This window comes from Myotis daubentonii, chromosome 18 (genome assembly GCF_963259705.1).
Source record: "Myotis daubentonii chromosome 18, mMyoDau2.1, whole genome shotgun sequence".
Lineage (NCBI taxonomy): Eukaryota > Metazoa > Chordata > Mammalia > Chiroptera > Vespertilionidae > Myotis > Myotis daubentonii.
Window position 1 is genome coordinate 8,324,637 of NC_081857.1, and position 12,293 is coordinate 8,336,929.

At 40.2% G+C, this 12,293-nt stretch overlaps 1 long non-coding RNA gene across 1 annotated transcript in view; it reads left to right on the plus strand.

Moving 5' to 3' along the window:
- Window positions 1-625: 625 nt before the first annotated feature.
- LOC132221127 (uncharacterized) overlaps window positions 626-12,293 on the plus strand; it is a 126,316-nt gene continuing 114,648 nt past the window's right edge. The window contains exon 1 of the long non-coding RNA XR_009449909.1: window positions 626-681. This is a non-coding gene — a long non-coding RNA (uncharacterized LOC132221127). The remainder of the gene's footprint in view (window positions 682-12,293) is intronic.

Below are 12,293 nucleotides of genomic sequence, written 5' to 3' on the forward strand. Positions count from 1 at the left end.
CTTGCACTAAAAGTTCCTTAAGGCCTGGCTGGTGTGGCTCAGTGGTTGAGTGTTGACCTATGAACCAGGAAGTCACAGTTCAATTCCCCCTCAGGGTACATTTCCGGGTTGTGGGCTCAATCCCCAGTAGAAGTCGTGCAAGAAGCAGCCGATCAATGATTCTCTCTCCTCACTGATGTTTCTATCTCTCACACCCTCTCCCTCTTTGAAATCAATAAAAAAAACATATTTTTTAAAAGTTCCTCGAGGACTAAAACTGCTTCATCCAATAGATTGAGAGCCACTGTAGATACAGAAAATTTTTAAAAATTATTCACTTTAAAAAATTATATATAGTAAAATTCACTCTTTGTGTATGAACAGTTCTATAGGTTTTGACAAATGTATACAAGTATCTAAACACAATCGCGATACAGAACAGTTTCACACCCTCCCCCCATTCCTTCAAGCTCCCCTTTTGTATTCAATCTCCAACCGCCTAGTCCAGGGATGGCGAACCGTTTGGGCTCGGCGTGTCAGCATTTTGAAAAACCCTAACTTAACTCTGGTGCTGTGCCACATATAGAAATTTTTTAATATTTGCAACCATAGTGAAACAAAGACTTACATTTTTTGATATTTATTTTATATATTTAAATGCCATTTAACAAAGAAAAATCAACCAAAAAAATGAGTTCACGGGTCATAAGTTCGCCATCACTGGTAGTCCCAAGCAACTGCTGATTTGTCTTCAGTCCCTATAATTTTGTTTTCTCAAAAATGTCATATAAGTGGAATCATACATGCGAAGCCTTTTGCGTCTGACTTCTTTGGCCAAAATGCATTTGAGATTCATCCGTGTCGGTGCATGTTCTCTTTATTGCTGAGTAGCGTTCTATTACATGCTATACCATAGTTTGTGTAACCTTTCGCCAGCTGAAGGACATTTGGGCTGTTTCCAGTTTTCGTGTGATTACGAGTAAAGCTAATATAAATATTTATGTACATGTTTTTGTGGGAACAAAATTTTCATTTTTCTTAGACAAATATGGAGGAGTGGGATTGCTAGATCATATGGTAACTGTGTTTAACTTTAAAAGAAACTGTCTGCGAACCTAAAACTGCTTCTAAAATATAGTCTTTAATAAGGAGGGGGAACTGTTTTCCAAACAGAGACTTTCATTTTGCATTCCCACCAGCATTGTGTGAGTTTCCGTTGCTATGCATCTTTATGAGCACTTGGTATTGTCAGAATTTTGATTCTTAGACATTCTAATAGGTGTGTAGTCATTTTTCATTGTGATTTTAATTTGCTCCTAATAACTAATGACATTGATCATCTTGTGTTTATTTGCCATCTGTATATCTTCTCTGGTGAAGTGTATCTTCAAATCTTTTGCCCACTTTCTTTTTTTAAAAAAAAAATATTTTTATTGATTTTCGAGAGAGAAAGGGAGAGGGAGAGAGAGATAGAAACATCAATGATGAGAGAGAATCATTGATTCGCTACCTCTTACAAGCCCTCTACTGGGGATCGAGCCCAAAACCTAGGCATGTGCCCTGACCAGGAATCAAACCCCAATCTACTGGTTCATGGGTCAACCACTGAGCCACACCAGCCAAGGTGCCCATTTTCTTAATTGGCTTGTTTGTTTTATTATTGAGTTTAGGGAGTTGTTTATATACTATGGATACAAGTCCTTTGTCTGATGTGTGTGGTTTTTAGACAAACAAACTGGCTTAAATGATATATTCGCTCACGTAATTAATTGTAACATCCAGAGGTATAGTGCGCAAGCTTCAGGACTGGTGAAATTGCTTCTCACTGTCTTCCATATCTCCACCCTGTATCTCACTGTGCTAACTGTATCTGGGCATAGCTTTTCTCATGATGACTGAATTGCTGCAGTAATTCGAGGCCTCATATACCTGAATCAAATTGTCCAGAAAGAGGGAGAGCTGGCTTCCAGTAGACCTTAAGAATAAGACTCTTCCATCCCATATCCTTTTACAACAACCCCTCACACCTACCCAACATCGCATTGGTCTGAAATGGGTGCGATGCCAACTGCAAAGCAACCTCCTGGCCAGAGGAATGCCATGAGCTGGCGGGGGTAAGCCATGAGGAGGGGCCCTCTGAGTATGAGGTGCCCTATTTCTGAGAGCTGTGTCTGGTACACGATGAAGACCCAGGGAAGGCAGAGGAGCTGTAGGTGCAGAGACTTCCATAGTTCTCCGTATTAAGTGCTTTGCCTGGAGATATAGCTTTGCATAGGAAAGTTCTATGCAAAAGAGGTTTGAAAGAGGAACACTGGGAGAAATGGAGATGTTGCCTCATTCATTTTAGGTAAGCCAGTGTGGCTGAAAGGTAGAGCGTGTAGGCAGCAACAGCACGCAGTTCAACTAGAAGGGTGGACACATTAGGTTTTATAAATCATGGACCTGATCCAAGTTGGTGACTTGAGCACCTGAATGTGAGTAGTTATGCCATTTACTGGGACAGGGAACCCTGGAGGCAGAGCTTTGAGAGGAAAGATGGCAATGAGCTTGAGGTCCATTAGTAATATACTGTCAGTCAGACAGTCAGGTCTCTGGATCTAGATCAGGAGATAGAGTCATAGGCAAATTGTTAAGGGGAAAAGGCTCAGGGTGGGAGTTCCCTGGGCCCTTTTCTTGGCTTGCTTCTTATATGCCTTAATAGAGTGCATGGCAAGGTAATTAGTAGGCTGCTTGGTTGTAAAAGACAGAAATCCTATTTGATTAGCTTAAGGAAACCCAGGAATTTATTGGAATGATATCTGTATAATTCTCTGGTCAAGAGAGAATTGATGAACCAAACTATAAGAAGGACAGAAATTCATCTGAGCTCAAGGAACAACGGAAATACAGAGGTTCTATAGCTCTTATCCTTTCTTCTCTCTCCCTCATGTTCTCTTAATGCTTTCTGGCTTCTCTATATGGAAGTAATGTGACACAATTGTAAAGGGATACACATGTAGGTGATCCAATGCTATACAGCTTAAAGTGCAGGTAACCAGAGAGACCCGCTTTTCACAGGCCCAGTTTGAAAATTGTGGGCAAGGAATTATTGGCCTGGCCTGGCCTCCCCTCCCCTGACCAATTGATTCTGGAGGTGGTAGGAAAGTGGTGCTCATGTATGAAGATGGCAGAATAAAAATTAAATGTTTGGTATCATGATATTGGTCTGGCTATTATGATAGAGCCAAAATAATAAGTAAGGTAGAATTAATTTTTCTTGTGTAAATTCTCAGATATAAATACAATATTGCAACTATAACAGGACTTCTATGGATTAAACCAAGGGTCAGTCCAGATTTTGTGGAGCTGAACGCTATTTTTGGAGCCCTCTTTAAGGAAAGTAACGCAAAGTCTCCAGTACAAAAGTAGTTGTTAATTATGAGAAAATAAATCACAAAAAATTGCTGGAGCTTTGGAGTTTCAGGTCCCTTTTTTTTTTTTTAATTTATTGCTTAAAGTATTACAAAGGGTATTACATATGTGTCCATTTTATCCCCCCGCCCTAGACAGTCCCCTAGCCTCCCCTATCCCCCAGGGTCCCTTTCTTCTGAGATCTCTTTAGTCAATTTCCCAAACATGCTTCCTAATTGCAATCTGTTCCCCATCCATCTAGAACACTCCACAGCTGCCAGCCACTGCCAGGATGCACAGGGCTAAGGCCAGTGAAGCTCCAAGCTATAGCTTCATGAACTTCACGGAGCATCTGCCACTGTGCTGAGGGAGAAATTCTATTCCCACGTAAGAAGAAAAGAGAGTAGGTATCCACTAGCAGTTCCTTCCACGAGCTCATTGTGCTCCAGGATTTCAGGGTGTTAGGATTTAAGGGTGTTGGGATTATGGGTAAGGGTTTCAGAAGAACTATGTCAGCTTCATATTTTTTTAAAATATATTTTATTGATTTTTTACAGAGAGGAAGGGAGAGGGATAGAGAGCTAGAAACATCAATGAGAGAGAAACATCGATCAGCTGCCTCCTGCACACCCTCCACTGGGGATGTGCCCGCAACCACAGTACATGCCCTTGACTGGAATCGAACCTGGGACTCTTCAGTCCAGAGGCTGACGCTCTATCCACTGTGCCAAACCGGCTAGGGCGTCAGCTTCATATTGAGAGAAACTTTTTAATGCAGCCAATAGAGAGATGGACTGAATTAAAATGTGTGGGTTTCTTTGTCCCTGGACAGGGTCGGGCTGATAACCATTTATGGTGGTGTCTTAATGAGGATTTGAACACCAGATTGGGCAGGGTTTACTTAGATTAAGTGAACTTTGAGGTAGTATAGTAAAATGCAAAGGGCATAGACTTCAAAGTGAAAAAGATCTGGGTTTGTGTCTTCATTCTGCCTCTAGCTTGTATGATGACAATGGGTAAGTTGTTTAACCTCTCTGAACTTCAATTTCCTTGTCTTATGAAATGGGGATAACAAACCAATTCTTCTGGTTTTCTGTAAGGATTAAATGTGAATGAATTTTAAATACCCAAACAGGTACATAATAATCTCAATATAAATTATTTCCCTCTCTCCTGCTCGTTTTCTTTACTGAGAGTCTATGATTCTATGTGGAATCTGAGCTTTATCTTGAAATACAAATAGGAGTTAGATGAGCACATTCTAAACAGAGGGACTTGACAAGGTGATATGCTGATTTCTAGTTTTTGTCTGTCCAACATCCCTTCCCTTTTTTTTGAGGAACTGCTCCTTATATAGTAGAAGTAATTTGGTGACAATTTATAAATCACAAAACAATCCTATAATCACCCAGTTTCGCCATCTTGTACTCATTGTTAACCTAAAAATGAAAGGCCGAAGTGAGAGGCAAGGGTTTCTTTGAGATCCAAAAGAATAACTATTTGGGAAGCACTGATTCAGGCAGAAATCCAAATAGTTTTCCAGTTAGGAGGTAAGTGAAGAGGTATTGCCCTGGCAAGGTAGCCCTGTTGGTGGGAGCATCTTCCCAATATGCCACAGCAAGGTTATGGGTTTAATCCCCTGTCAGGGTACATGCAAGAATCAACCAAGAAATGGCATAGCCCAAACCGGTTTGGCTCAGTGGATAGAGCGTCGGCCTGCGGACTCAAGGGTCCCAGGTTCGATTCCGGTCAAGGGCATGTGCCTTGGTTGCGGGCACATCCCCGGCGGGGAGTGTGCAGGAGGCAGCTGATGTTTCTCTCTCCTCGATGTTTCTGGCTCTCTATCCCTCTCCCTTCCTCTCTGTAAAAAATCAATAAAATATATTTTTTTAAAAAAGAAAAAAGAAATGGCATAAATAAGTGGAACAAATGTCCCACCAATGTGGCTCAGTGGTTGAGCATTGACCTATGAACCAGGAGGTCACAGTTTGATTCCTGGTCAGGGCACATGCCTGAGTTGTGGGTCAGGGTACATGCCCAGTAGAGGGCATGCAGGAGGCAGCTGATCAATGATTCTCTCTCATCATTGATGTTTCTATCTCTCTCTCCCTCTCTCTTCCTCTCTGAAATCAATAAAAAATAATATATATTTTTAAAAGTTTATACCAAAGACAATAAAGAGAAAGAATAGTGGCTTAGGTGATACTCAGTAGAAGAGAGTAGCACATGCATGAATAGGACTGATTCAGATGTCCGGTCACTGGGACTTCCAGGAGAGATGGCAAACGTTTCTACTGTATTTGATCCAGGCGGAGCAGCAGAGGGTCCAGATCGCAGCACCAAAAACTGTCAAAGAAAATCAACCAGAATCCTGGGAAGCATAAGTCTCATTGAGAATGCTGGAGCGTGAGAACCTTTCCAAAGGGGTGTCTGCCTTGAGGAAGAGAGGTGGAGATTTTATAGAGATTTAACCTAAGTCACTCAGAAGTTCAACTAGTTTTGAGAGTAGTTGGTAAAAGGAGGTATTGTTTTGCAGTTTTGCAGCCATTGGTTGGGCCACGGACCAAAAGATACTACCATTTACAGGTAGCAGGCTTCTGAGTATGCTGGTATGGTCTGAGGGAATGGGGCAAGGGATAGCCTCTCAGAGGACAGAATTTTTGGCAGTTGAATTCTTTGACCAGGAAACTTATATTCAATCTCTGATCAAGGAAACAAATACTTGGCCTAAAACCATTAAAACCTGTAGGTGTTGTCTTTTACTTCCGTATCCCTGTCCAGAAGGGTCTGGCATGCGCGTGACTGGTAATCAGTGTGCAGCTGTCCTGGCAGTTTGTTCTCCTTTTCCAAGAAGAAATCTTTATTGTAACTGAGCTGCTTGTCTCCATTATTGTAAAGTTAGGACTACTGCAAGTGGTTAACTTGACCATTGCGAGTCAAGTTGCTAGAGTTGGAATCCTGGCTCTCCTACTCTTTAGCTGTGTGGCCCACTTCATGGTTATGCTTGACCTGTGGTTTGAATTTTAGAATTGAAGCTCTAAGCTTTTCTTTTGATGTGTCTGTATTTTTCATGTCAGGGAGGCCTTTACTTCTCTGTTGGAAGCTATCCATTGTCTACACTATCATGAAAGTGCAAACAGGGAACCCAGAAGGCTGATGGACCTTGAGCTTTGGCAAGGGCTAAAAGCTATGCACCGATTATTCTGTCGAGACAATGGTGGCTCAAGCAATTTCCTGACCTAATAGTCTCAAAGTAAATCTTTACTAATATTTATTGACCTTTAAGATAGTCTGTCTGCTACCAGAATTGCCTGCCTAACGGCAAAATGTGTATCTAAAATTGAATAAAAGCTAACAGGACCTGGGCCCCATTGAAACCTTTTCACCAGAGAAGGGTTCTCCGCCTGGCCCTCCATTATTTCCAAATTCATATTTCTTGTCTCGTCTCTTCATTTGTGTGCGGCCCTTCTCCAAGTCCTGAACCCTAGCTGAGCAGGTTGCGGCTTTCACACTTCTCGTTGTGTAAATGTGTAATATTTTCCCACCTCTATAAAATCTGTTATGCCCAGCTGGTGTAGCTCAGTGGTTGAGTGCCGGCCTATGAACCAGGAGGTCATGGTTTGATTCACAGTTAGGGCACAGGTCCAGGTTGTGGGCTCGATCCCCAGCAGGGGTCTTACACGAAGCAGCTGATGTTTCTCTTTCTCTCTCCCTCTCCCTTCCTCTCTGAAATCAATAAAAATATATTTAAAAAAAATAAAATATGTTAGAATTCTATTTTGATTGGTTTAGAGATAATAAACACTTATATAAATTAAATAGTCCTAAAGTTCTAAGAGATTAAGAAAATTGGACTTCTGATACTTTTAATGAGAAAGAAAGAGGCATGCTTGTAGAAACTAATGCAGAAACGTGTTTTTTTAAAAAAAACTCAAGATAATTTAGGTAAATCTCTAGCAAACAAAATTAGGTTAGTAATTTTGGTTTAATAAAAATACATATGTTTTCTCTGAGCTGTATGTGTCAGAGGGGGAAATTCCCCTCTTCACACCTCTTGAGTCCTTATGGTTGGACTAATAATGAAGTTGACATAAGACTAGATTAATAGGAGAAAAACCAATTTAATATCTGCACACAGGAGATCATAAATAATGCTCAGAGAGGGAGAGAGGGGATGAGACAGAAACATTGACGTGAGAAAGACACATCGATTGGTTGCCTCCTGCACCACCTCAACCGGGGACCGGGAGGGGGTGTTTGCTATGGGTGGGAGGGTCAAGTCTGCAACCAAGGTACGTGCTCTTGACTGGAATTGAACCTGGGACTCTTCAGTCCTCAGGCCTAGGCTCTATTCACTGAACCAAACTGTCTAGGGCTCTATTTTTAACCTTAATTACAGCTTCAAAGTCCCTTTTGCCATGTAATGTAACATATTCACCGGTTCCAGGGATTAGGTCAAGAGAGTCATTCTGCCCATCAAAAAAAAAAAAAAAAAAAAGGAAAATGTCATGAATACTTTTTATATTTCTCATATGCTGAAATTATAATATTTTGGATATTTTAGGTTAAATAAAATACACTATTAAATTTAATTTCACCTGCTTATTTTTACTTTTTGATGAACTATAATATTTTTTAAATTGTATATGTGGTTTACATTTGCACCTTATATTATACTTCTATTGGCCAGTACTGGTCTAGACCTAGAAAGAGGTTAAATCCTCTCTACCGTGCTCATAGTTTGTGACATCTGATCTGTGGACCACCTCCTCCATAAGAAATGCTTCCTGCCCTAGCCGGTTTGGCTCAGTGGATAGAGCATTGGCCTGCGGACTGAGGGGTCCCAGGTTTGATTCTGGCTGGAGGCACATGCCTGGGTTTCGGGCTCCACCCCTCCCAGTGGGGGGCGTGCAGAAGGTAGCCAATCAATGATTCTCTCTCATCGTTGATGTTTCTATCTCTCTCCCTTCCTCTCTGAAATCAATAAAAAAAGAAAAAAAAAAGGAAAAGAAATGCTTCCCTTACAAATCAGGTATGGCCATACACTTTTAAGCCTGTTTCATACAAGTGATACTTAAGTACAGTTATGGAGTATGGAGAGGTGGGTGCATGGGCTCATTTCCATATAAGGGAAGGACAAAAAATAACTAAATAAATAATGCTCAGAGAAATGGTAGCTATTTATACTTTTAGACAAAGAAACAATAAATTTGTAAAGAATTGACAGGACAAATAAATTTAGGTTAGGTTTAGTGAGAAATCTAAACAAACTTTACACGTGGGTAGTAAATTAGTAAAGGAGTAATAAGGTTGTGTATACAGGTTTTCAGCCCTGGATTCCTTAACTCTTACAACAAGGGTATCTCAACAATCCTTGAGCAACAAGGGCATCTTTCACAGGGGAGATTTATTTCCTGCATTCAAGGAGCAAGGTAGGACCAATATGTCTTTTCACACCAGCTGTTTGTTAAGTAAATATAATTCAAAGTAACCAATTTGCCATTGTGGGATATTTTGGGGTGGCCTGCCCTAGACCCCAACATAGGCATTCAATATAATATATTCTACTTTGATATGTTCTTAAACTTATATAGGTTTACTGACTGAATAAGCTAGCATTACTTCTACAGCCATGCACTGCACAATGATGTTTGGTCAATGATATACCATCTATACCAGTGTTCTCAACCTTCTGGCCATTTAAATACAGTTCCTCATGTTGTGACCCAAACATAAAATTATTTTTGTTGCTACTTCGTTGTTGGGGTCCAGCCCCAGCAGGTCCAGAGGTTCTCAAAGGTGTGGACGGAGTCGGCGAAGAAGGAATGACACGGAGGCAGCAGCGTTCTGATCATCAGCATAGTTAGGTTCTCTATTGTCCTATTACATCTGTATTTATACCATTTGATCCTATAAGCATGCCTCTATAATCACATCACGGTATGTTTTGGGTAACGTTCTACAGTTCCTTGTTTCATTCCCATAGTTTCTTATCTGACCTTTGCCAAAAATCCTGTCTCTATCTAGTTCTGTTGATTTTCATCTTGTCTAGGTTAATCTCTGTATTTCATTATAAGGGCTATTCCAAGGTCACTATTCTACTGCTCTACTGATAAGCTACAAGGAAGTGACTGAAGGAGATTATCCTACCCAGTAAAGGTTATGTCCTCCCAGCCTCGCTGCTTGCCTTCCCTGGGACTGCCCTGTGTCGGTGGGTCTCCAGGAGTATAGGCTTTGGTGCTTACCCTGGTGGGCAGAACCCTGGGGATGTGGGCCCCACAAGTCCCAAATGTATTGCCAATAGTCTTAGTCCAAGTTCTTCATAAGTAGTACATGGTATTTCTGTAACACTAGCAGTGATGGTGAACCTATGACATGCATGTCAGAGGTGACATGCGAACTCATTTTTTTGGTTGATTTTTCTTTGTTAAATGGCATTTAAATATATAAAATAAATATCAAAAATATAAATCTTTGTTTTACTATGGTTGCAAATATCCAAAAATTTCTATATGTGACACGGCACCAGAGTTAAGTTAGTTAGGGTTTTTCAAAATGCTGACATGCCGAGCTCAAAAGGTTCGCCATCACTGCACTAGGGGGGTTTTACTGATTCATTCCCCTCCACAGTCCCATCAATCCCCAACATCCCCACCTGGGGAAACAATCTTTCTCGGGGAAGTGGTCCTGGTTAAAATACATAGCGCTAAGAGGGGGAGCAAACATATGCCATATACGCCAGGTCCCTTGAAACATATGCTGTGCAGATGTTTTCTTCCCTGCAGCGACTGTGTCAAGCAGCAAGGGTAGACCGGCTTCCGGCACTTCATAACTCTAATGTTGCTACTGTTATGAATCGTAATGTAAATATCTGATATGCAGGATGGTCTTAGGCGACCCCTGTGAAAGGGTCGTTTGACCACCAAAGGGGTCGTGACCCACAGGTTGAGAACTGCTGATCTATACAATGGTGGTTCCAAAAAATAATAATGGAGATAGAAAATTCCTACTGCCTAGTGACCGTATAGCCATCATAACATAGCTCAGTGCGTTACTCATGTATGTGTGGTGATACTGGTGTAAACAAGCCTACTGTGTTGCAGGTCATATAAAAGTATAGCACATACAGCTCGGCCAGCATGGCTTAGTGGTTGAGTGTTGACCTATGAACCAGGGGGTCATGGTTTGATTCCCAGTTGGGGCACATTTCTGGGTTTCAGGCTGATACCTAGTGGGAAGCGTGTAAGAGATGATCAAGATTCTCTCTCATCATTGGTGTTTCTATCTCTCTCTCTCCCTTTCCCTTCCTCTTTGAAATCAATAAAAATATATTTAAAAAATAAAAAATAAAAGTATAGCACATATAATTATGTCCAGTATATAATACTTGATAATGCTAATAAACAACTATGTTACTGGGTTACCACTTACTATACTATACTTCCTATGGTTATTTTAGAATGCACTTTTTCTACTTATAAAAAAATGTTTGCTGTAAAACAGTATGCCATGTTATGTCAGGAGCAGCCGTATACATGTTTACCATGTTTCTGGATTGCATTATTTTCTGTTGTGCTTGATTTAATCTCATGTGTTTTATACAGTGACATGCTGTGTAGGCTTGTAGCCTAGGGGCAATGGGCTATACCATATAGACTAGGTGTGTGGCAGGCTGTACCATCTAAGTTAGTGTGAGCTCACTCTATAATATTTACACAAAGACAAAATAGTCTAATGATGCATTTCTCAGAAAGTATCCCCATCATTAAGTGACTCATGACTGTGCTTAATGTTTAAAATTACAAAAAGGATAAACTTGTGTTTACTCACATAGAATAATTATTCTGACAAACTTTATTAATAATTAACTTTAAGTTAATTTAAAAAATCTTAGGGAACTTAAAAATCTTGAACTGATAACTATATTTATTAAACACCTAGATTATTTCTCTGATAGATTATTGAACTACTGATTATTAGGTATAACTTTAAGTTTACATGCTTCTTATTTTTATATGCTACAGAAAGATTGTATCTTTGGTTTTTAATGAATGTGTTTATATCTGCCCTTTGGGAAGTGTATAAATGCTGAAGTGTATGACAGACAATACACAGTTATACACCTCTTACTTTTCTCCATCAAATAGAAGTTACTTTGGTTAATTGTCCACTGCATTTTGTCTTCCACACTCCAAAATATCAAATATTTTTTTATTTAATTTATGTATTTTTATTTCCATCACAACCACTGCCTCACTTGTCCAAGCTGTAATTATCTTTCACCTGAATTATTGAACTAGTTTTTTAATTGTCCCTACAATATAGAGTAGTATTTATAAAATTAAAGTCAGAATATGATATTCAGTTCTTTATAACTGTCAGTGTCTGCCCATTGTTAGTCTAATCTCATCTGACCTTTCCCATGTCATCTATTCCTTTTCTACTCACTCACTACTCTTGAGCCTCATACGCTTCCTCTGGTCTCCATGAACATCCTTTTCAACCCAGAGTCTTGGTGCTTGCTAGTCTTTCTACCTGAGTGTTCTTTACATGATGATCCTTTTCATCATCTAGGTCTTGAGGACAAAAAAGGTCCATATGCTAACCTGACTAACTTAGGGAAGGCCTGCATGGTGGCCTTGCAAACTCAGAGACCTAAAGTAACCACAAGGATGGTCTGAAATTAAAACTTTTTAAATTAAAAAACAGTCTATGGTGGGTAGTCATGTGCTAGACAGGTATCTTCCCTGCCTGACAAAGATCAACTTTGAGCTTAACTGAGCCTATTGTCTTTTTGCATCTATGATAACATACCTTTGGAATGTCAGAGTAACTTGTAACTTCCCTTTTTCTGGACCATTCAGGGCATAGCCAACCTATTGGTGTGCCAGGGTGGAGACCACAAATTCCCTCATTGTTATTAT